This window comes from Terrapene carolina, unplaced genomic scaffold (assembly GCF_002925995.2).
Source record: "Terrapene carolina triunguis isolate 2854851 unplaced genomic scaffold, T_m_triunguis-2.0 Scaffold53, whole genome shotgun sequence".
Lineage (NCBI taxonomy): Eukaryota > Metazoa > Chordata > Testudines > Emydidae > Terrapene > Terrapene triunguis.
The window spans coordinates 8,234,648-8,260,638 of NW_020664404.1; the positions used below are offsets into that span (position 1 = coordinate 8,234,648).

The following is a 25,991-nucleotide window of genomic DNA, read 5'->3' on the forward strand; positions in this document are numbered from 1 at the left end:
TTAACAAAGACAAATGCAAAGTGCTCCACTTAGGAAGGAACAATCAGATTCACACATACAGAATGGGAAGAGACTGTCTAGGAAGGAGTACGGCAGAAAGGGATCTAGAGGTTATAGTGGACCACAAGCTAAATATGAGTCAACAGTTCGATGCTGTTGCAAAAAAAGCAAACCTAATTCTGGGATGCATTAACAGGTGTGTTGTGAGCAAGGCACGAGAAGTCATTCTTCCGCTCTACTCTGCACTGGTTAGGCCTCAACTGGAGTATTGTGTCCAGTTCTGGGCACCGCATTTCAAGAAAGATGTGGAGAAATTGGAGAGGGTCCAGAGAAGAGCAACAAGAATGATTAAAGGTCTAGAGAACATGACCTATGAAGGAAGGCTGAAAGAATTGGGTTTGTTTAGTTTGGAAAAGAGAAGACTGAGAGGGGACATGATAGCAGTTTTCAGGTATCTAAAAGGGTGTCATAAGGAGGAGAGAGAAAACTTGTTCACCTTAGCCTCTAAGGATAGAACAAGAAACAATGGGCTTAAACTGCAGCAAGGGAGGTTTAGGTTGGACATTAGGAAAAAGTTCCTAACTGTCAGGGTGGCTAAACACTGGAATAAACTGCCTAGGGAGGTTGTGGAATCTCCATCTCTGGAGATATTTAAGAGTAGGTTAGATAAATGTCTATCAGGGATGGTCTAGACAGTATTTGGTCCTGCCATGAGGGCAGAGGACTGGACTCGATGACCTCTCGAGGTCCCTTCCAGTCCTAGAATCTATGCAATCTAGGTTCACATAGCATCATAGTGATGCATGGGACTACTGTGGAGAGCATTCAGACATTGCCCTTCATCTGAAGAGCTTCGAATTTCAATGTCATTACAGTGGGGTTAGATTCACCTCTAGACCTGGCCACTGCTTATAAAAGAAACATGTGAAGGTGGTGGTTGGATTCTCGACAGGCACACCTGGGAGCTGTTGTATTCTGAGCTACCAATCGTCTAGCTTGATACGTTTGATGGGCCAGATCCTCAGGTGTAATTCTTTATAGTTGCGTTGACTTCAATGGAGCTGTGCTGATTTACACCAGCGGGGGATCTGACCCTATATCTCTAGCCTAATCTGTGACATTTCTAGGAAGTCAGTGATCTTGGTGTCTGAGGGCTGATGGTGAGTAATGCTTTAACATTGTAAGAGCTACATAGGGTAGTTCTGTGAGTGGTATTTGTGTTGCTCTGAGTCCAATGGGAATGTATAAAAACAAGTGCTTTCTCCAGTCTAGGAAAGGATAAAAGAACAGAATACATTAGACAAGCAATGAGTAATGAGACAGAATCTTGAACCTCTAGGTCACTTGTTCAGATCCAGCTCAGGCCAACAGTTAGTGAAAGCCACTTCTGCTTCAGTGCCTTTTGGTGGCCCTTATGTGAAACGGGCTGGGATTAGAGCCGGTCAGGAATTTTTTGACAATGCTGATTTGTCGAAATGAAACTGCTCCCCGGAACGCACTGGGTTCGAGGGAACTTTAACCAAGAGGCTTCTTGGGTACAGGCTGGAATACAGTGGGTGCTAATAACTTGGGGGCTCAGACACTCACCTGGGATGGGGAGAGCTGGGCTCAAGGCCCCAATCTGGAACAACAACTCGAACCCAGCAGAGTGCTGTCACCCCCAAATGACTGGCTAGTTTGGGGGGGGGGGTCTCAATTCTCCAGTTGAAGCTGTTGCACTTTGTATAAATAATTAATTAGTTATTAGAGCAGGGGCTTGAACCTGACTTTCTCACACCCTAGGTGATCGCCCTACCCCCTGGGCTATAGAGTCAGTCTCCCTCTGCCTCACTGAATATTTATTTATTGGTACATATTAAAAGGTACAGCTCCAACAGGAGACCTTGAGGGAGACCCACACAAAATGGCCAATAGCCAGGGGATTAGGGCAGTGGTTCTCATTTCCCCCTTTTATATCTTCTTCCCACTTGCTGGAAAGCTCTTTTGCTGTGACGTGGGTCAAGCAGTTCCCATTGTGTAGTGCTATCTCTGAGAGGTTTCTATTGTACACAGTTCCTGGGGTAATCCTTGTGCTTGTGTGCATTTCCTCATAACCATTAACATTGTTTGGCCTTTTTACTGTTGTACCTGAAAGGCTGCTTGTGGGTCTTTTCAACCTCACAACATGTTTCAGTAACACACACATAACTTCATAACTTCACATACGACAAAAGCACATACAATCCAATGTGATATTAATGTCTAGCAGATCAAAACTTTTAGAATGATACCTCACAAGCAGGGCCAGTGCCCTAGGCGAAACTTCCACCTTGTGTCCCCCCCTCCGCCCTGTGGCAGCTCCCCGCCCCCCCCCTCCGCCCTGAGGCGCCCCCGCCCCGCGGCAGCTCCCCCCTGCCCTGAGGCGCCCCCCCTCGCGGCAGCTCCCCCCCCGCCGCCCGGGGAGCCGTGTGGCAGCTCCCCACCCCAGCTCACCTCTGCTCCGCCTCCTCCCCGAGCACGCCGCCCCCACTCTAATTCTCCTCCCCTCCCAGGCTTGCGGTGCCAAACAGCTGATTGGCACCGCAAGCCTGGGAGGTGGGAGAAGTGGAGCGGCAACCACGCACTCGGGGAGGGGGCGTAGCAATGCTGTAAAAAAAAATTGGGGGCACCGCTTTTTGGCATCCCCAAATCTTGGTGCCCTAGGCAACCGCCTAGTTTGCCTAAATGGTAGCAGCGGCCCTGCTCACAAGGCAGCCTATGTGCAAAACATATCCTAATTATATGACAATGGTGAATAAGGGGATGCCAGGGTGTCACACCACTGGATTAGGGTACTCAGCTGGGATGTAGGAGACCCAGGTTCAAGTCCATGCTCCAAATCAGGTAGCTAGGGACTCGAATCTGGGTTTCCTACATCCCAGATGAGTGTTCTAGTCACCTGGCTATTCTGTGGTGTGGACACGCACTCACTCTGGTTTTTCACTGAAAAACTTCAAAAGGTCTCCGTTTCATCCTGATATGGAACAGAGAGAATTTCTGAACTCTCAAAAATATTTGAGGGACAGGAAAACCATTTCCTGCCCAGTCCTTGTTTGGGACTCAGTCCAGTGGCTATTGGATAGCCCCCAGATCATAAAAACAACCCACCGTCCCAGCTGGCTCCCTTGCTGGCAGAGAAGCCAGGGACTGAAGGGATCACGGAGACTGTACTCCCCTCACAGCCTAACAGGGTGTCCTTCCAAATCAGGATTCTTAGGCATATTGGCATTACCCAGGAGGGCTGCTAGCCACATGGTACCTGTTGGGTTACTACACAGGGGCCACAAGTTTCCAAGGCTGTTGATCCAGCATCTTTCATGAGAATTAAATCCACGTAGACATGCACATGCCCCCACCTGCACGCGCACACATCCCCCCGCCCACTTCTGAATAGCAGCTCTTATTTCAGAATCCTAGCATCTCGTTTATCCTTTGTGGTCAAAACCAGGCACTCTTTTCCCACCCCAACCCCCTTTGGCCTCTCTCTTTTTCACATAATGATGCTGTTGTAGGATCCAGAGTAATGATTATTCGAGCAATCCGTTTCAGTTCAGAGTTTATCACAAGAGGTGCGCCAAGTGCCTTATCACCTCCCAGATCAGCTTTGTTTAGTCAGTTGCTGTTTTTGTGAGCCCTGTTTGATCCCAGCTCCCTGCTGACACAGCGGGCTACACTGCCTCTTTGTAGTAACACTACAGATGTAATAGTTAGTGACTCTGTATTGTTCTTTCTTGCTGGGGCCCTTTGTAGTCTACTTTTTGGTTATTAAACTGAGTGTTTGAAAGGAAAAGAACAGAGGGAAATGTGTTTTAATTGATGACTTGGTTTCTTGGGAGATTTATATAATACTCAATTCCCTAGAGTAGTTTGTCACCATTTTTGGTAGAAATCTAGTAAACCTTTTTATTAATAAAAATTAAAACCCAAGAAGTAGTTAGGAAACCATTGTTAGGATGCATTGCTCTTTATCATTTGTATTACACCACCGGTGTACCAGGCCCTTTGCAGATACATAGCAAGATTGGATCCCTGTCTCAAAGAGCTTCCACTGTAAAATAACAATAACAGGGGCCTAATTTGTCCACGGTCACCTAAATAGCACATGCAAGTCAGTGCTTGGACATGCAAAATGGGTAACTGTGCACATGAGTGTCTGTTTGCTTGGCAATGCAACAGTCAGGTGGACAGGTCAGCTAGCCACTTCCTGAACCTGAGCTTTCCATGTTTAATTTAGGGATTTAAATGTACCTGTAACAAAGCTACAAGCAAATGTGCAGCTAATCTCTTTCCATCACAAATCCACATGTCCAGTGTGGACAGGCCAAGGAGGCCAGGGATGGCTCTTGAAGCATTGGTTCAGATCAGGGTGCTATTCTATCCAAATGCCCTGAGTTCAGGAGTGCTCCAGTCTTGTCTCATCTCTAGAAAAGGAAGAACCTAGCAGGTGCTCGGTCCATAGGAACACCCAGGAAGAGAGTCTAACAGGGTCTTGTGTATCGCAGGTCCTATAAGGTCTCTTGTCTTTCTTCCCACCTTCCACCTTGTGTACCCTTCATTCTGCCACCTCAACTCAACCTGAGTCTCTTACTCATAATCCTGCCTCCCCCTGCTCCCGGAATGGCCTCTCCATGCTTGTGTGCTTAGCAATCTCAAACATTTCCCCATTGGTTTCTCCCAAATTCTGCCAATTTGCTCACCAGGTTATCCCTTTCTACTAGACCATAAGCTCTTTGAGGCAGGGAACTTGTTTGTCTGTAAAGGGCCATGCACGTAACAGAAAGCAGCAGCAGCATTCACGTTATTTAATGGCATCCTGATAAAGGAAAACATTTTCCGTGATCCAGAGGGATCATGAGAGATCGTTGATCCTAGATAAGTAAATGATTTGCCGGATAAGTAAATTTCTATGCACCAAACCCTAGCATCTGTGCCGTGAAATTTCAGAATCCTCTAAACTCTGTCTGCAGAAGGCTTAGACCAAGCCCCAAAGGCATCCATTTCGGCAACAAGTTCCTGTGTTTAACAGGTTTCCAATGAACGGTATTAGAAGTTGAGTGTCAACTGTTATTATTCATGCTCTGCAAACAGATGGGGTTTAATTGCTATTACTGTCAGCTTAGCAGCAAATATCATATAAAAAGAGCTTTTTGGTAATTGTTGTAAAATAAAAGTTCAGAAACTATGTATAGAAATTATAGATTGAATGTATTTTAAAGATCAAACTGTTTATATTACCTTTAAATATAGTCTTTAGTCATCAGCATTAGGATCAGTGAGTGACTGAGGGATACAATGCCACACTAGGGCCTGAGATGCCAGAACAATATGACAGCAGTAACTTATTACGGATGGAAAAACAACACCAAAATGTGATTGGCCAAAACTGTAGAAGAATAGAGCTGCTAATCTTTGTAATTTCAAGGGCACCATTAGGGCAAAATGCTGCTTTCACGTAGCTTCAGAGAAAAAACAAGGTACATTGCATGGCTTTTTGAAGGGAAGGAGAGAGCTGGGAGAAGAGAGATGTTCGCATCACAAGTGCTGGGAGGGTTACAGCTTCTCATTAGTGCTGGGAAAAGGTTGGACAATGAAGAGGGAGGGTGGGGAAGGGGTGCACACATCTGTGTGTGGAATAGTGTGTATAGTAAACACTGGTTGTGGTGGTTTTATCTTCTTTACAGCCCCTCTATCATGTTTTAATCCACCGTTGGCAATGGCCCTTCGCCATCCAGGAACACTTGGTGCCACAGCCCAGCTCCATCATGACAAGGGCCCCCTTCCTGTGTTTGGTGCAGAAAGTGGTGGGGACCCTGGTGCTCCCTGTATGCACAAACCAGTCCACCTGCCTGCCTGTCCCCTGGCTTATGTGAGAGCACCCGAGGTTGTCATGATACGCATCCTGGCTTTAGTGCCTGACACAACCCCTGGTGTGTCCAGCTACCACATGCATCCTTCACCCAGGCCCCGTGAAGAGCTATTATTCAGAGTGCTTGCCCTGCCGTAGCCCATATTCTGGCGCTATGACGACTCAGCCCTGGCACGCTTTGCACATGGGCTTGGGTGCCTGAGACATTCCGACTCCCGGGGCGCTGGAGATTCAGCTGACGCTGTAGCTTGCAAAATAACCAGAGCATAAATCAGTTAAAACAACACAATATTTACTGAAAAGCCCGGGCACGACGTGTGTTTGAGTAAAAGGGCAGCACCTCTTACTGAGCTTATTCTTTCCTGACTCGTAATTAATGCTCCCAGGTTACTAAACGCTCCCACAGCTACTAAACAATTCTTCCAGGAAACACAAAGCCACTTAAAATGAGACGGGGGAATATCATGTACAGTCAGAACACTCGAGGCCTCCTGGGTGTCTAGCCCACTATCCCTCCCTTGGTGCCTCAGGGAAGCAAAGGGGGGCACCTCCTAGACTGTGAGTCTGGGTGCAGGAAGTGAGAAGAGGAGATGGGGACCATGGGGCTGCTACAATCTTCAGAGCCTTGGGAACACCCTCCTCTGTCCAATCAGCAGAGCTGAGCTGGCATGAGGGGGGAAGCGAGCTGCACCCTGTAAAGGACTGCAATAAACTACTACACACCATGGGCAAGGGAGAAGTAGGGGGAAGATTGTGACTGAGTTCCAGTCTCCTAGGACTGCTCCTATGATGGTGCAACTACTCTCCTCCCCGCCCCAGAGCTAGGTCCCAATCTAGCCCCAGACTTGCAGGCCAGAGAGGTTGGATAAGCGTTCACACTTCCAGGGCCTTCTCCAAACCAAACCTTTTGCATTCCACCCTTCGCCAGTGCTGGCCAAGATTTTCAAAAGTGACCAGTGAATTTTTGGAAAGGGGCCTGACTTACAGAAGGTGGGTGCTCAGCACTGGGCACAAATCAGGCCCCATTAAGGTGTCTCTAGCTGGCCAGCCAAAAACCTTATGAAAATCTTGGCCTCTATCCCCAGGTGATGGTGACTAAGGGCCGAACGCCCCAGTTGCTCCTTAATGAGCATAAATGACTCTCTGGATTCTTCCTGATACATTCCTGCTCCTAGGAACAAAATGAACTAACGAAGAACAGACTTATGGCAGTGCACGTAATTAGCCAGACCCGGTGCTTGCTAAGTGAGAGATCACGCATCTCTGAAAATCAGGCACCCCTCCCACCAGCACATGCATGACAGAAAAAAGGAAGTAAATACACACCACTAAAAAGGCAACATTTGCCGCCTCTTACCGCCCTGTAACCACTCCTATTCTAAGGACAGGGGGAAACGGTAGCATCTCGAGACCACAGCACAGTGACTGTCAGCCACCACAGAACAGTCCGCACATTTCTACCGCAGTAGCCAGGATACATCTGCCGGTCTGCATAGCGCTGCATCTGTCCATCCTGCTCTCACCCCTGGGTGGAATGGTCTTCATGTGCCTCGCCGGCACTGAGTGTATTGTTGGAACTTAATCTTGGAGGTATCTTTGTTAACTGAGCACTGGCTGTTGTATACATGGCTACGTTTGCAGTGGCTGCTGCAAGGAGATGCAATTTGCATCTCCTTGCCCCTGTGTGTGTGTGTGTGTGTGTGCGCGCATTGTTTTAACTTTCCCTCCACCGGCTGGCTTTCCAGTGCTGCAAGTGCCTTCTTATCATTTGTACCAGCAAAACCTAGCCCCTCTGGTCGGGGCGTGTGTGTGTGTGAGAGAGAAAGAGATGTTTGTAAAGCTCTTGGGGCTGCATTCGGGCTGACAGATAGAGCCACAGCCGCGCGTGATATGATTATTATCATTATACTGCCAAGCATCCATGACAAGAGATGATTCTGACGGCTACAAAGTGGTTCTCGTAACCAGGGATTGCAGGTGGCTAGTTACTAGCAGCCTCTTCCGCGTGATTGTCACCTGTCAGAGGCTGCCCTATGCGGCATGCAGAGCAGCCCGTGCCCTGAAGCTGCCACTCTGATACCGCTGGGACAGTGGGTTTGATCAAACTGTGTTTCTACTTATTGTGCATTTAGTTCTACTCACCAACTTTTGTGGGTGTAAATTTAGCGCCAGGAAAGGTGCTTAACTGCAAGCCCTGGAGAAGGAAGCCCTCTCTTTATTCACAGAATAGGTAAAGCATAAGCAGCTGCAGAGAAAGCTTCCCACACCCCCAGCCAAGGTGCCAGGCCTCAGAGTGGAGCTGCAGGGCTCACCTCTAGACTCGAGGAATTCAATCTGATGCTTCCAACTGGAGCCATCTGAACTGGTGGTTTTCATGGTGCTGATGCACGGAGTCTCACCAGACTCCTTTCTAGAGCTGGGTGAATGCTGCACAAAAGGTTACTTTGGTTATCATTAATCACATTTATTAAAATGGTGCCTAAGAACCAACTGAGAATGGGCTCCTATTGTATTAGGCATTCCACAAACACAGCGTAGGAGACAGTCCCAATATTTGGAATATTTGGTTCCAACTTTTTAAAAAGGAGTTTGCCTGGACTTGTGTTCATACCCGTTTCCTATTCATAACTGTTCCAGCAGCTGGGCTAACTGGTACAATTACCCATGAGAAGCAAATTGTAAATTTGAATATTTGTCCAAAAGGAAGTTCTCAAATCGCATAACTGGCCAGTAAAGGCAGTGCACGTTGTGAGTGTGACATTCAACAGGCTGCAACTCAGTATTTGTGCTGTTGGCAATTAAGTTGCACAAATCATCCAATCAAGGAAGAGAAACAATATCCTGTGATTCCTGAAACTAACAAATGCATCTGGAATGTTAAATATTCATAAGGGTCATGAATGAGCTGCAGGTCCAAGACCCGCCTGCTTGGGGGTATTTGTGAATAACTTAGAACTACTAATACATCTGAGAATCTTGCTCTTTTGTTCATGGACAGAATAGAGGACAAATTCATAAGGGTGAAACTCACCCCTGTTTAGAAGGCCAGCATGAGACTTATACACCACTTAATCTCACAGACCACATAAGTAAAGTTATTTAGGTGCCTAAAGTTGCAGATAGGCACCTACTGGAATTTTCTAAAGCATCTGTGCTTCTAAGAATAATTAAAGGATTTGGAAAAAAGATTTATAGCAATGGATTCAAAGAGCTCAATCTATTTAGCTTAATAAAGAGAAGTTTAAGGGGTGAATTGATCATGGTTTAGTACCTACATGGGAACTAAATATTTGATAATGGGATCTTTTGTCTAGCAGACAAAAGTTTAATAAGATCCAATGGCTGGAAGTTAAAGCTAGGCAAATTCAGACTGGAAAACAGATGTAAAAGTTTAACAGTGAGAGTAATTGACTATTGGGATAACTTACAAAAGGGTGGTGGAAATCTTCATCAGTGGCAATTTAAAAATCAAGATTCAATGTTTTTCTAAAAGCTCTGGTGTAGTTCAAACAGGAATTATTTGGGGGAAGTTCTGTGGCTTGTGTTCTACAGAAGGGCAGACTGGATGATCACAGTGGTCCCTTCTCGCCTTAGAATCTATGCACTGCAATGGGAATTAGGCCCCTTTTGAAAATCCACTAAGACATCTGTCTGCATCTTTAGATATCTAAATACCTGTAAAAATCGGGCCAGGCTAACCCTATTTTGAGGGTTAAAATGGTGCATAAGCCCTCTTTGCAAAGATGACTTTCACCCAAGCACCAAGCAATCATCCAGTCAAGGAGAACGACCAAACGTCTCTTCCAACCTGGGTTGGATTTGAACCCCTTTGAGTTTCCACTCACTGATGTCCTGAAAAAACCCTGGCCATATGCAGCCATTCCCTTGTTAACATGTCTGTGTCATTGCTGTGACAGGAGGTTAGGCAAGCGCCAGAGATGGGAGCCCTGTAGGTTGCTCTGAGAATTGATAGTGAATCAGTCCTCACTGCCTTCATTTTCACAGCAGGTATCATCTTTATGCAGATTAGGAAAAACCCTTAAATTCAGATGCTTCTATTCCATTTAACATGCATAGGCTAATAATTTGTCACAATTCAATAAAGCGGAGGTTACAAACACTTTCACTGCTGTTTATTTAAATGATGGTTTGTTAATTAGCTCCTCTTAACGAGGAGAGAATAAATCAGATAAAATGTACCCAAATGACACTGCAATATTTTGCAGATTTCACTTTATTTTCCAGTTCAGATGCTCCTCGCTGCCATGCTGGCATGTGCTTGTGAGCACATCCCATCTCACAAGCCAAGCAAGGTTTTGCCAGGTCAGGACTTGGATAGAAGATCTCCCAGGAAGCCTCATATGCTGCAGAAAGAGACACTGGCAATTCAGGGTGTAATACTCTTCCTTCTCAATCAGCACGGAATCAGTGCCCCAGCATGGTGCGAAGGGCCACCATGCTGCTGAAAGTGCCATCTTCCAGATGAGCCGTCACACAAGGGCTCTCCCCACTTGTGGTCCTTCAAGATCCCGTTCTACTTTACGCGGTCGGAGAGGGGTGGGTGTCTGCATCAGATTCCAGCAGCCAAGTACTGGCTGCATCCCTAAAGTCTCTGTTGTAGCTTCAGTTGAATTCTGTTTTAAGCTGCTGTATAGTACATCGAGTATTACACAGCTGCTGTGTTTCACCCCAGAGATGGCCGCATTTCTGTGATGGTCTTATAGCAGTTTGTTAAGTCCTTTGGGCTGAAAGGCGCTATACAAATGTATGGTCTCTCTCTTAGCATCTCCAGTGGAGTTTGAGTCCCAACCAGGAAAATCTCAGGGAATGAAATCTGTACCCTCTTGCCAAGGCAGGGAGGGGAGAGAACTGCCACAACTCCAATTAGCTCTGAGCTAATTGCTGTTTTAACCTTAACTACTATCTTTCCTGCTCCCTGAAAGAGCCCCTCATCCCAGCTTCTGACCAGCCACAGGGCTTTCTTCTGAGCAATCATCTCTTGAGTGAGTTGAGTATATTTTCGCTACTGCTTCACAACTCCCCAGCCTGTCACGGAAGCAAGGCACAGCCCTAGGCTACTGCAAGCATGGGACAAGAAAACAGTATGTTTACCAAGCCAGAGGAGCTCTCTGCACACCAGCCAAGGAGCAGGGGGAGCTGTGGTGGAGAGTGGCTTACCCAAACCAGGCAGAGCGGGAGAAAGCAATCCCTTTGTTTTGAGCAGAGATGCATCCCTGTATGCCCCTTTCTCTTCTCACCTCTGCTGCTTCATGGACCCAGACTCTCTTCGCCCTGCTGCCATCTTACCAACGTGTGAGGGAATCCAAGGGCTGCTCTTCACTGCAACAGTTTGCTCCAATTACTCCTTTTGAGCTGGCCTAGCTCCAGCGAGAGGAGCCACACCGCAAACACTCACGCAGCATAGAGCAAGTGGGTCAGCAGCTGCTGAATTGTGCTGACTCAAGCCGCAGCACATAGCTCCTTCCTCCTACTACACTACTGCCTTGAGCATCAGCAGTTCAAGCCATACTTGCTAACAGGCCAATGAACTCAAGGTTAAGGTGGCACTTAACTTGAGCTAGAGACAGGTGCGTGTAGATGGGATGGAGGTTAGGGCAGCACTCGAGTTATAGCTCCTGCTAACACGGCAGGGAAGATCAGCTCATAATTGCTGTAACGCACATGACAAGGATCTGGAAGATGAGAGTTAAACAACTATATCTTCTTACCCTCTCCTAGGGGTTGCTTTTGTTGCTACTCTCCTCTCTTCCAGGGCCACGGTGCAAGTTCCACATTGGTAAGCACGTCTGACACGTAGGGCTGTAGTTTATCAGTTTCTGTACATTACAACAACTCAGCCTCCCATCTGAATTTGGCCCTACAGTTATTTTGTCTAAGATGGAACCAAAAATGTAGGTCACGAATGAAGCTGTGTGCATGTTGTACCAAACCGTAAGCTCAGGGCAGGTTTGCTAATCACAGAACTATTCAGAGTGCCTGTGAACTGGTCTCTGATTTCATCAGGAATCCAGGCCCAGCCCAGCTGCCTGAGCTGGAATTACGGCGTTCGCTTGAATTCCAGCACGCCAGGGGTAAGAAAGTTGCAAAAGGATTTTCAGGACCCTGTGAAATGAAGTGGCTGAGATCTAATTTAAGACTGTGATCCAGAGGCAGATGCAGCCTCCCACGCTCACCCTGCACCAGCAGCAGCTCCTCTCCCACAGGACGGGGCCCAGTCCCTGCTCCAGATGTTGTGACCCGGCACACAGGGTTGCAGCGCCAGTCAGATTTGCCCCAGCTGCCCCTCCCTCATTTCTGCAGGTGCAATTGAATCCATGAACCCCCACTAACGGCACCTCTACAGGGAGCTCTTCAGGTCAGGGACTCTCTCTCGCTGTGTGTGTACAGCGCCTGGCACAATGGGGACCCCAGCTTCATTGGGACCTGCAGGCACCACTATAATACAAATAATAATAATACAACCCATGCTGATGTTGTTTGGCTTTTTAATCAGCTCTGCAAGCTATTAAAAAGTCCATTTAATAGAAATGTAAACCCCCAATACTGCATCCCCCTAGTTTATATGGCAAGACAAAAAATTAAGTTACATTTCAGTGAAGGTTGAGGGTACGTATCAGTAACTTAAAGATAAAAAAATCATTGCAGAGATGTTGTGGTTATCCCCAAACCAACCAGGAAATGAAGGTTACACTTAAAAGAAATCCATGTTAAGGTATGGAAATGAACATGTAAGGCACCCAAACCACCTGATCTGCCATGCCAGAAAAGATCATGATAGTTATTCTAGTGGTTGTGGGCCCAGGTTAGACTAAACTGATTTTAAAGACACATCAGGGATTTTTTCAATTTCCCCTCCCCTGGTGTTGCCATCGTCACAACACCTCACCCACCCACCCCCATGTGGAGGTGAGGGTCGTTACCCCCCTTTCGAAAGGTGGGGTAACTGAAGCACATTATGTGACTTGGCCAAGAGAGTTAACACTGGAACCGGCTTTAGAGCACAGCATATCTTTTTCCCTGCTCCGGCTGAGAACGCTAGACAAATTCTTCTCTATCAATCTGTGATGAGGATTTGTCAGGCTCTTGGGTCTGAAAGACGGAGGGCCAAAGCCTCATCTGGTGTAAATGGCACAGCTCCACTGACTTGAAAGGACTTTACACCCACTCAGGGCCTAGCCCTGGACATTTAACCTATGACAATAGCTATGTGCCAGTAAGTTGCACCTATATAAAAGAGACATAAAAACCTCTCCCCTCTGGAAGCAGCCGGCCAGGAGCTGCCTGTTGCTCTCTGAGAAGCTGTAGGGGAAGAGACGTGAAGTGTGTGTGTGTCCGTGCAGCGTAGTCTGTGTGTGAGATTTGTGGGAGGGCAGGGATGTGACCCATGTTGTAGTTCATGCTCAGAGAAGCGTGAGCTGTTCGTCGCGTCTAGGTGACAGTTCAGATTGCATTTCCTGTTAAAAAAGAAAATATCAAAGGAAACCAGTAAAATCCAACCCCACTGAGAGAGGCCTTTGTGTGGGAATCTGTTCCTGAGCCACCACTTGACCCTCCACTCTGGAATCCAAGACCCACGCGTGGTCCAAGTGTCAGAGCCAAGGGCCTCCAGCTTAAATCTAGGGGTGGCAGGGAGGCGGTGGAGGCGGGCACCACAGCCACTTGATTCCTAGGTTTACCTTGCGGAAGAAACTCTAATCAATGATTAATCGGGCATGTGTGGCTGTGTGGGAGAGATTTGTGTTGGAGGAGGGAACTCCTACAGCACCCCGGTCATGAATCATTTGAAAGGCAAATTCGCTCCCGTTACCAAGGGAACGGAAGAAAGGAAGGGACTTCCCTCGCCGGAATGACTCGCGCGCTGATGCTGCCGAAATCGCTCCACATTAAAAAAAAAAAAAAAGAGGTGAAGCTGTGACTAAGCAGCAGAAGTTATGTAAACGCTGGCTGGGAAGTGCAGGGGAGGGGACCGCACATCCTGCTGACTGCCCACAGTTTGCGGGGGGCGGGAGGTGGCTCCTGCCCACAGAGGCTGTGGGGGCGAGGTGTCTGCCCCCAGGGCACAGCTGGGGAGGTTCTGCACACAGCGGACTGGCACCCGTTGGAGGGCACCAGAGGCTTCGCCCCATGGGAGGGAAGTTGTGGGGGTTCTGCCAACTGGAGAGCAGCTGGGGGGGCTCTGCCTGTGGGAAGGGAGGCCCCTGCCCTGCGGAGGAATGTAGGCCCCGTAGGGATGCAGCCAAGTGTACGTGTGCGGAGGAGGGCAGCCTAATGGCTCATGCCCACAGGTGAGCAGCTGGAGATGCCTGGGCAGCTCTGCTTGACAGAGGGCTGAGGGTGTGTCAGCAGCCCTGGTCATCCTCTCCCCTGTTGACACAGGCCCCAAGTCACTCATGCCTGAGTGCCTAAAATCTCAGCCAGCCCTGTTTGGCTCCAAAGCTCTGCCCAAGGGAGAGGCACCAGTCTAGAAGTGGCACCGTACAAGCCTTTGCAAATAGGCCAATCTCCTTCGAGCTCAGGATGGCCTCTCGTTGTCCTGCGCAAACACAAGACACACTGTTATCCAGGGCCAGGCTGGGGACTTCCCTCCTTGAAAGCTCATTCCCTTGCACCCTATGCTTTGGTGCACGTTATTTGTCTGAGTGACTGACCCACAAGCACTGTCTGTGTGAGCCTGGGCCTCTACAGTCTGTCCCTTGAGAGCCAGACTGCTGGCTCTGCTGGCTTTCTCTCTCCAGCGCACGCTGGCATTGGGGCTTCCATAGGGGTGGGTGGATATTATTTTCATTGACAACTGTATCCCATGGGAATTCAGCAGCTGGAGTGTTTGCCTCCCATACTGAGGACTTTGCAGCTTCGCCTAAACGCTGACATCCCCAAGTCGCTCTCCAGTGTCTGCTGAATCCTGGTGTGCTGACAAGGGAGATGCCTTCCCCACTGGCAATTCTAAGCATCAGGTTTTTAACTCCTTAGAATCCCTGGCACCCCAGGCACAAACCCGAGCAGCGTCAGCTCAGCCCTTCATCCATCCAGAACAGATGATACTTTGAGATCGTGCGGATTGTGGCCTGGGTCCCTCAGATGTGACCTTACAAAGCCTTGCTGCACAGGGAAAGCGAGAGGAGGGCATTTAGAGATGGGCCCTGATGCAAATACTCCTGATCTGTGCAACTTGGACCCATCTCTGATCAAAGTGGTCTGCTCTTATGTGCTATTCTGTAGCCACCCACGACCCCCACCGCTACCCATGGAGTGGCCTGTTTCATTCTGATGGCATTGAAAAGGAGCGTCTCCTCTAGATACAGGAAGTGTGCACTTGCTAGGGAGGAGGAGATTCGGAGGGTGCAAGAGGATGAAACAATCAATAACAGGAAAATTTAGAGCCAGTCTCATGTAAATCTTCCTGATGGCAGATTCCATGAGAGAGAGGAGGAGTCTGCCTGAGGAAAGTGGTGGAAGCTCCAGCACTTGAGCCTATTAAAACTGGATGGGGCAAAACACTAGAGAAAACACCATAGGGAGCAGCAGTGAGGGGTGTATGCAGGACAGGGCCTGATTTCTCAGATACCATTAGAGGGCTCTTGAGCAGAGGGGAAGTCAGTCTCTGCTTCTAACGCAGGTAGCCAGGGCCCCATGTAGTAAGCTAGAAAGAGAAGCAATAACTAAAGAGTTTGGCAGATTCCTTTCCCATGTCCTTGTAGGTGATGGTGTCTTGCTCCCTATGAGTTCAGCTCTGTCGGAGGCTGGGAGCTGATGCACTGGAGATTTTTGCAGTGATGTAGATACATCCATGTAGCTAGAGTCATCAGCACAGCTCGCCCAGCTTTGAGACTGAAGCAAGTTATAGGGCTACAAGTCACTTTTTATCCTGGTGCAGCGCATCTCCAGTAAGGCTCCAGTGTAACTGCACAGGTGGAAAAACCTTCAGTCTCGGCAAGACCTTAGTGCCAGAAAAAACTGGCCTAGCTTTATTTTATTATATGAATGTTCAGTCCGTGCCCTCATCTACACTTAACAGCCCTAGTCCATGTAGAAGCACCTGTCCCCTGCTCCCGTTCCATCCATGTTTGGAATGTTAATGGCCAGCCGGGAAGGATCAGCAGTGACTATGTTAGATAAACACAAGAGGGACTTGCACAGGGCAAAAGCTTCCAGCCCTCTCTGATGTAAACACAAACTCTCGCCCTATGCATGCGCTCATCATTGTTCTTACCATGACAGCTAATTAATAATTTGACTAATTGCTGAGGTTGTGTTTAAAGTTTAACCGGGGTTTTCTCTTTCTAGGTCTCTCTGTTTCTCCTATGTGATCTTTGCAGGCATTTAATGATGAATTTGTGTGACACCGCAATCATCCCCATGGCAACACACTCTGTGCTTGGCATTGGATACCCGTTCCATTCGAGGGACAATTTAAGGTGTGTTTAATGATTTAAAGATGAGTTTGAGGCACACGATTCAGATCCAATTCAGATTTTGAACCCCCCACCCTGAATGGTGAGAGTGCTCAGATCTGTGGGGTGGAGCGTTGGTTCAGGCCCATGTTTGGTATGTTTGGCCTTTACTGTAGAATACAGCAGTATATCTCTGCGAGGAAAAGCAAAGAGGCAACTAAGAAGCACTGGCCAAGTGAAGCTCTGTTGGATAGATGCTCTTTTAATTAAGTGTTTTCCCAGTGCATGAAGATCCCTCTTTAAAATAGCATCAAGGTCCAACTTCTACCCCTTCCCCATGCACAATCCAAGGGTAGTGCAATGGGAAGTGTGTGTTCATGGCCTAGCACAGCGTAGGTGACCCAATCTATGCAGAGTGTACAAGCCAGGTGGTAGGATTAACAACAACTAGGGTTACCAGAAAACGGTGAAAAAACGGGACAGGGGTGGGGGGTAATAGGCGCCTATATAAGAAAAAGTCCCCAAAAATGGGACTGTCCCTTTAAAAATGGGACATTTGGTCACGCTACCTCTGTGCCACCAGGAACTGGGCCTGAAGCTCAGGCTGCCGCGCTTGGCCATTGTCTTTGTGTTTCAGGGGTCCAGGTGCAGCAGTGCAGTCATGGACGAGGGCCGTCCTTTATGGCTGCAGGCCTGAGCTCAGATCCTGCCTGCAACTCACAAGGCAAAACGGGTTTTGTGATTTTATGCCAGGAGCCCTTTTGATCTCACTGGGCTGATGGAAACCCTATAGCTCAGCAAGGACGCTAGGGGATCTTCAAATCTGTGGGGGCTTTTAGAAACCATATAGAATGGCTAGGCTGCCAGGGCCTCTCTGATCCCACAGGGCTGCTAGAAACCCTATAGTAGAACGGGGGCAGCTAAGGGCCTTCTCTAATCCTATGATGCTTGCTGGAAACCTTATAGCACAGTACAATTGCCAGTGCCCCTTAATTACATGGGTTCTCCTAATCTTCCAGCCCTAAAGCATAATGCAGCTGCATGGGCCTCCCTAATCTTATAAGGGAACCAGGAGTTAGGCTGGGATTCAGGCAACTTGGATTCAGTTCCATGCTCCACCATGTGTGACCGTGGGCAAGTCATTTAGGGCCAGATTTATGAGATATTTAGGCACCTAGTGGGATTTTCAAAAGCCCCTAAGTAGGTTGGGCACCTGTGTCCCATTGATTTCATGGGAGGTAGCTGTCCAGTTTTCTGCATCTTCAGGTCCCTAATGCCAGTGAAAATCTGTCCGCAGTCTCTCTGATTTAGATGGTCAAAAGTATTTAGATGCCTAACTGCCATTGAAATCAATGACAGTGACAGGCCTAAATACCTTTGTGTATTAGGGCCCCTGGGCCCCATCGTACAATGGGGATAAAAGCACTGCCCTGCCTCACAGGGGTGTTGTGAGAATAAATCCATTAAAGACTGTGTGGTGCTCAGACACTACAGCAATGAGAGCCAGATGACAGCCATAGAGAGGGGGTCAGACGCTCTGTAATGCCAGGGGTTGGGTTGCTTGGGCCCCTCTAACTTTGTCCTGGAACCTCCAGAGCAGAGCAGGGAGCTGCATATTTCCAGATAAGGGAATGCAGAGGCAGCTGCGTGGCACAGGAAAGCCCTCCCCGCGCTCCCCCTTATGCCACAGACAATGGGTGGTGGAACGATTAGTCACCACGTAAAAGCCGAGGCTTCCCTCCTCCACAGCAAAACCTGCCTCTCCCCCCCGCCCCCCCCCACACACACAGGCAAACCGGCTGAATACTTAATTGGAGTTCCTCACACCTACAGGGGTATAGCCTTAAACAGAATGACAGAGTGATCAAAGTGCTGGAGTCAGAACCTGGGAGCTGAGGGTTGCTATGGAGTTTCTGGCTTCTGATTTAAATAAAACCCCCCCAAAAAAAAAACCCTCCAAAACCTACAGATGGTTACAGCAAAAAAATTAAATGGAAAAGCACAAGACCATCTTTGGAGCTTGTGGAGAAGTATCAGACTCCTGTGTTTGTGTAGGACCTACATGTGATTGATATGAATTTCTGAGCTCTTCGGGTTGCTCAGTCTCTTTGTATTACCGTAGTGCCTAGGAGCCCGAATCATAGAATAGAATCATAGAATATCAGGGTTGGAAGGGACCTCAGGAGGTCATCTAGTCCAACCCCCTGCTCAAAGCAGGATCAATCCCCAACTAAATCATCCCAGCCAGGGCTTCGTCAAGCCTGACCTTAAAAACCATTAAGGAAGGAGATTCCACCACCTCCCTAGGTAACCCATTCCAGTGCTTCACCACCCTCCTAGTGAAAAAGTTTCCCCTAATACCCAACCTAAATCTCCCCCACTGCAACTTGAGACCATTACTCCTTGTTCTGTTATCTGCTACCACTGAGAACAGTCTAGATCCATCCTCTTTGGAACCCCCTTTCAGGTAGTTGAAAGTAACTATCAAATCGCACCTCACTCTTCTCTTCTGCAGACTAAACAATTCCAGTTCCCTCAGCCTCTCATCATAAGTCATGAGGACCCCACTGTGCTAGGTGCTGTACAAACCTAGAACAAAAAGATAAATTCCCACTCTATGGAGTTTACAATCTAAGCCTGAAGTGTGCAATGATTAGAGCAAGGGTGTGGCAATCAGAAACACTGGGCTTTGTTCCCAACTCTGCCACTGTGTGACCTTGCACAAGTCGCATCCTTTCTCCATGCCACAAAATGGACATAACGTGGGGACATTGAGAGTTTGTAATGAATGTTTGTAAGAACTTGGAGAGCCATGGGTGCAAAATACTGTTTTGTTCCAAGTGTTAATAATAAAACTTGGCTCTTCTCTATCACTTCCCTCCGGTGATCTTTTCAAACAGCCGTGAATTCAGCCTCACAAGACCCTCTGTAAGAGAGGTTTGTATCAACAGCTTTGTTTTACTGATAGGGAAACTGAGACACAGAGCGGGGAAGTGACTTGTCCAAGGTCACATAGGAAAGAAGTGAACAGCATCCATCCTCAGGACTTCCAGTCCTGTGCTTTAGCCACCAGACCACACTTGCAAGGAATGCAGGCACCTCTCCCCTTTCGATTCCTGGACTTCCCTCGGCTGAACTGAGCTTAGATGGATCATTACCTGGCAGGAGGTCAGTACCTCAGGTCTCTTCCTGTTAAAAGGGGTTTGTGACCAGAGTATGGCTGCTATATATTATAACAGTAGAAGCATCTTGTATTTTTACGGCACTGCTCATCCCGAAGTGCTTTACAAACCGGTTTCATTTCATCTACTGGTGGAATGCAAACCCATGTAGCAGCACACAGAAATGATGCATACCCATTTAAGATAGGAAGTGAAGAAGAACCCAGTAAACCCCCCACCCCCATTAAAACTTCAGGGAGAATGTAGGGAAAACAGAGTAAAACTATCTAGTATATGGGCAAGACCTCTGTTTTACACTTCATTCAAGAGACCGTACCGGCCCTGGATGTTGAGTCATAGGGAATGTCATCTCCGAATTGCCCTGCCTTCAGGATCTGGGCTTCCGCAGTGGTTTCCCATTTAAGTTCTGACCTAGCCCAACCCCGCTTAGCTTGTGAGCTCTGATTGAATTGCAGCCCAAAGTTAGCCAGCAGCAGGGTACCAGCTTAAATAAACTGCCCCAATGTTTTGTTCCTGCCTGTTTGCTGGAGGAAGTGCCTGGGAAGAGGGGAGGGGAGGTGTTGTGTAACTTTCTTGTTTACTTTCTTGTGGAAAGTGGATGATGAATATTTTTAGTGGTTTGGGGCCTCTTCATCATCCCTGAGCAGATAAGAAATGCAATAAGAGGAAGGGATCCCTCTCCCACACTCCCACAGACTCCACAGCATTGAATATTTAATTGGATTCCCTTTCCTCCTACAAGGTTATCCCTAGCAGTGGAAAACACCTCGCCGTCTATTCACTGCTCTCTTCCCCTTTGCAAAGAGGGAAGCTCTAAAAGTGTTTCCAACCATTCAAAAAAGATTTGCCTGCAGGAAGCAAGGCATTTTGCCACTCCGTTTTGCCTTCCTTTTCAAGGGCCTGCATGTGACACCCCATTGGGGATTGCAGTTCAAGTTAAAAGGCAGCTTGTGTTTCATCTTTGTTGGTGCTAAGGAGAGACTTTGAGTGCAACAATGAAGCACTTGGAGGTTATTCATCTAACGTTCTCAAAGGGGAGTCATTATCAATATATCCATTTCACAGCTAAGAAACGGGCTTACCCCAAATCACACAGCCAGTGGCGGAGCCAGAAATAGAACCCAGGAGTCCTGACTCTCAGGCTACTAGAGACCATGTTCCTTTCCCAGAGTCAGGAATAGAACACAGAAATCCTGACTCTCAAGTCTTGTCTTCACTGCAGTGAACTCAGGGGCTTACTCAAGGGATGCCCCTAATCCAGCTCCCATCCACACACACAAAAACCCTCTGGTGGTGTTTATACTTGGGCTAGCTGGCCTATCCTGGTGCTATAGGCTAACACCTGAGTGGTGCTCACACTGAGGCTGGTAACCTGTCTACTTTGCAGTGAAGACCCAAGCTGAACCACTTGAGTGCCACTAGTCCTCCCAGGCCGTCCCACAATTCTCCCCATTTCCACATTCTCCCACAATTCACTGGGAAAGGATCATAGAGCAGCTCATCTTAGCGCAGCACTAAGAACCATAGGAAATGCCACCGGAAGTCCCAGCGCCGTTCACAAGTGTGTGCAGCACCAGGGTGGACAGTAACTCGAGGCTGGCTTTGCAGTGCGGCGGCTCCCACCCACGCTAGGCTAGGCCAAACCCAGGTGCTGATCACCCGTGCTAACTGCAGTGCAGACACGCCCTCAGGCCGCTGCTCTAACCACTAGATCCCACAGTAATAATGTGCCCAGTGATAATGTGCCCTCAGAACATGTATCTCCATCACCTTTCCTGGCTTTACCTTTAGGCCGAAGAAGAATGAACAGCCTGCAAGTCTGTCTTCATACCTGCATTCAAGACTGATTTTTGTCTCCTCCTTTCCCAGGATAGCTGGGGGCTGCACATTTCTTTGATTCCCTCCCACTCCCCTCATCCCTTCAGGTTTTTCTTGTCACTTGCTGTTTGTTGGTTGAGAAGTCAGCCTAGAGGACAAGGTTTCCACAGTTGGTTTTGGACCCAAGGGTAATGTAATCAAAATCTCTGTGCTTCTAGGAGACAGACTGGCACTCCAGGATGCCACTTGGGGATCCAATGGAGTGTGGGGAGCTGACCCCATCCTTCCAAATAGCCCACGGGAAAGGAGATTTTCCCCTAGGGTGAAACATGCAGCAAGCTGGAGTTCTGTTTTTGCTGCTCCAGAATCTGCCACCTCTCTAATCAGCTGCAAGCCAGACATTTCTGTGTGATGGCACATTAGCCAATTTTACTGTTCCTCACTGTTGTGCTATTAATGCTCTGTACCCAACATACCCACAAGGGGCCTGATAGGCCATGTGCACTTTCTGCCATTCCCAATGGTGTGGAAGAGTTCTATCAAGCTCAGTCCTCTGCGTCATGGTTTTGGCACGGGGAGCTACACCAGTAAGACAGGCTCTGGGTAGAACCTTACTGCTGCAAGCATGGAGCATCTGCAGAACATCCTGTTTGTGGCTACAGCAGTGGAAGGGGATTAGCTGAGCCTTCTCCCTGTTAACCAGTTTTGTAGCTGTCCTCTGGTGCATCAGGAAAGTCAGCAATGAAAGCACCTCTGGTGTCACAATGGCTGGCCTTATGCTGGCCTTTTGGTTTGGGTTAACCAGCCTGTAGGTGGCATGGATGGAGTTTAAAGAAACGGTTTAGTTGCTTAATGAAACTTGCAATGAGGATTTTCAGCTGATTAAAGCTGGCTTCTCTCCTTGGCGATACAGCGCACCAACCATTTGATTTAATGGTTTGGAGAAATATGCTTTTGATTAAGTTGCTGCATTATTTCTGCCCCAGCCATTCACCTTTGCACTACCCAGGCCTGGCAGATTAGACAGTGGGCTGTCTCATTTTTGTTTTTTTCTTTCCTGGGGCATCATTTCCACAGCTAGCTATTGGCATGCTGCAGCCACCGTTCTGTATTGATACCATAGCTGCTCAGGTCAAACATCTCACAGGTCTTACCGACTCTAGGGCTTTTTGCCTAAAATGGCCTATCTCTATTGTTGCTCCGTCATTGTCAGCAAGGGAGGTGTAGCATACTCCAGGAGGGCTCTGAGTCTCGGGAACTTGCTCCCCACCTTGGCCAGAAATAGCCCAAATGTAGTGACTTGTGAGGCATGCAGAAAAAGGGGAAAAAGTGTTCAGGAGAGCTTGCAGTTTCTCAAAGTGACAATATTAAAGACACAACAGTAGCCTATCCAAATACAAAGGAAAGATAGGAAGAATAGTAAGAGGCCAAAGTGGCTCCAATATGAGCTCTTTTATAACCTCGAAATCACAAAGGAATCCTATAAAAAGTGGAAACATGGACAAATTGCTAAGGAGGCGTACAAAAGAATGGCACAAGCATTTAGGGACAAAATCAGAAAGGCTAAGGCACAAAATGAGTTACCCTAGCAAGGGACATAAAAGGCAATAATAAGAGATTCTATAAATACATTAGAAGCAAGAGAAAGACTAAGGAAAGTGTAGGTCCTCTACTTAGTGGGAAAGGAGAGTTAATAACAGACTACATAAAGAAGGCTGAGTTGTTAAATGTCTATTTTGATTCATTCTTCACTAAAATGGTAAATTGTGACCGGACACTTAACACAATTAATTCACAACAAGGGGGAAGGAACACAAGCCAACAGGGAAACAACAAGTTAAAGAATATTTAGATAAGTTAAATGTATTCAGGGTAGCAGGGCCTGATGAAATGCACCTTTGGGTACTTAAGGAATTAGCTGAAACAATCGCAGAATCATTCATGATTATCTTTGAGAACTCATGGAGGACAGGTGATGTCCCAGAGCACTGGAGAAGGGGGGACTTGATAACAGTCTTCACATATGTTAAGGGCTGCTATAGAGAGGACGGTGATCAATTGTTCTCCACGTCCACTGAAGGTAGGACAAGAAGTAATTGGCTTTCTCTGCAGCAAGGGAGATTTGGGTCAGATATTAGGAAAACCTTTCTAACTATAAGGGTAGTTATGCTCTGGAACAGGTTTCCAATGGATATTGTGGAATCCCCATTATTGAAGGTTTTTAAGAACAGGTTGGACAAACACCTGGCAAGGATGATCAAGGTTGATTTGGTCCTGCCTCAGTGCAAGGGGCTGGACTTGATGACCTCTCCAGGTCCCTTCCAGCCCTCTGATTCTATTACAGCTGTTTGATGGGGTCTCTGGAGAAGGATGAGGGCATGCTTCCTAAATGATGCAGGGGGTTAGGAGATTGGTTGGCTGTCTGAATTCCTGTGGAGCTGAATTCAGTACTGGTGGGGTTTAATATAACTGTATTTATTGTATGTAGACCCTGGGAGAGATGTCTTTATTTTAAATCTAAATAAATAAATAATGGGGCACATTAGGCAGGGGCATTTTAGCCAACATGCTCCTTAGATTATCTAGTATCTCTCTATCTAGATTGTATTTGTAGATTTTTATTTGTTGCCCATCATCCTGCTAGATGAGCATCTTTTTGCTCTGAGCGGAGTTGGGCAGAGGATGGAAGTTCTATTTCACAAAGGATTTGGAGATTTTGAAATTTGCATTCATTCCAATTAGCAGCACAACCCCAACGTTTCAAAATTCTCCAGGCAGGAAAATTTAAAAAAGGGTTTGGGGGTCAATCAAAATGTGTGCGGGGTTGTACACATGAAGCCGAGGACATGTTACAGTCAAGGCTATCGAAACGGCTAGCTCTTCCAGCTCATTACAAGAGACCTGTCACCAAATGCTTTGTTCCAGCCTCCAGCCATTTGAGACATCACCCCAAATAAACTTTACCTTTGTAAGAAAAATCATTAAGTCCCATTGATCTGATTTGTGAATGCCAGGCACTACAAGAGGGAAAGAGAATTTAATCATTGAAGCTCACACCAGTGCAGGGCACCACTGATAAGCTTAAAAAGATCATCCTAATGCGAGGGCCTCCAGTTAGAGCGGATTAATTAATATATCGCTAATGATTTGGAAAGGAGATCGACAGTAAATGCAAGAGCAATTAATTCTGTATAGCTCGTTACTATACAGCCCCCAATGACAGGGGCCCAGGGATTTGCTCTAGGATGGTTTTGTGCTAGAACAAGAGAGTGGCAAATTAAAAATCTTTAGGGAACATACAGGTTGGTCTCAAGCATATGCAACATGCGTGGCTGCTATGCAGCTCTGCTACTATCCCATTCTCAGCCTCCATCCATGGGAGCAAATAGATACCCCGAGCTCCGGTTGGGGCAGTGGGACCAGAGGTGCAAGGAAGTCACTTCTTTTCACTGTGCTATTTGGGCAAAGCACGTAGCTGCCTGATTTTCAACGGTGCTGTGCGCGCCCAATGGCTTTTGAGAATTTAGGCCTTTACCTGTTTGGAATTCTTATCCTGGTCAAGTGCTGCCCGTCCTGACGTGTCAACAGCTTCTCCTTGCTGATTCTGAGAGAGAGGGATGAGACTGAGGAAAACCCTCCACTAGCTTCCCTTGATGAACTGAGCTAATTTCTCTTTTAATGGTTAGCGACTGAGCTGCGTCTGAGGCTTCCCTCCTCCACAGCAAACCCTCTCCCACACGCAGACAAATAGGCTGAATATTTAATTGGAATTCCTCACACCTACAGGGTAAAGCCTTGTCAGTAGAAATATAGTCCATTGCCAGCTGGCATCCCCGCATTCCACCCACCTTGTCTCTTAAAAAGAAATCCCTCCCCAGCTCCCCCCCTCACTCCACACCCACGAGCCTGTGCAGACTCATCTCCATGCAGTTTGAACAGGGCTGTGTAAATTCATGCAGGAGGGATTTTGCTTCACACACACCCAGACCAACACTTTCTTTCCCATCTCCTCCCACCGCAGCCAGAGCAGGTCACGGAGCTGGCATGAGCATGGGGTTTCCCCATGACGACACGGGGATGATGTCGGCAGGATCAATCCTGCGCTGGCCCTGTGTGTGAGGCATGGCCAATGGGCAGATCTTTCTATAGTTCTCTGAGAATCGGCCAGGAGAGCAAACTTAACTCCCACAGCTGGGCGCTGGCTTTAGAATTTGCCCGTGGAAGGACAAAATTTTGCTCCCTCGAGCGCTCCCCTGACAATAGCCTCCAACATACCTTTCCACCCACCATTCCCTTTCCTACTCCTTCCTGTCGCAGCCACACCAGACTGTCTGGGAGCATTCAGCCAAAGGTTTAGGGAGCATTTGCTGTCAATTGTACTTGGTAATGATGACGTGTTATTGGTGTTCAGAGTCTCAATGTAAGTGTGACTGAAAAAATGTCTAGAGCTAAAAAGACAAAAAGATTTTAAGGGGGGAGGGGACCAACCAATTTGTGACGCTTTGGGAAGTTGTCCGATCTGTGAGAGATGTCTGCTGTACAGGCAGAGTGGCTCTGCTATGCAGGCCACCCAGGGCCGGCTCCAGGCACCAGGCACCCAAGCTGGTGCTTGGGGCGGCACCTGGAGGGGGGCGGCCCGGCGCTCCGGCCGCCGGGGAGCGCGGGGCCACAGCCGGGCTCGCCGCCCTCCCCCCG

The 25,991-nt window shown here is 47.8% G+C and overlaps 1 protein-coding gene across 3 annotated transcripts in view; it reads left to right on the forward strand.

The window, feature by feature from the left end:
* The window catches only part of PEBP4 (phosphatidylethanolamine binding protein 4), a 196,194-nt gene that overhangs the window by 83,900 nt on the left and 86,303 nt on the right, over nt 1-25,991 (forward strand). The gene's annotated exons all lie outside the window — the stretch shown is intronic.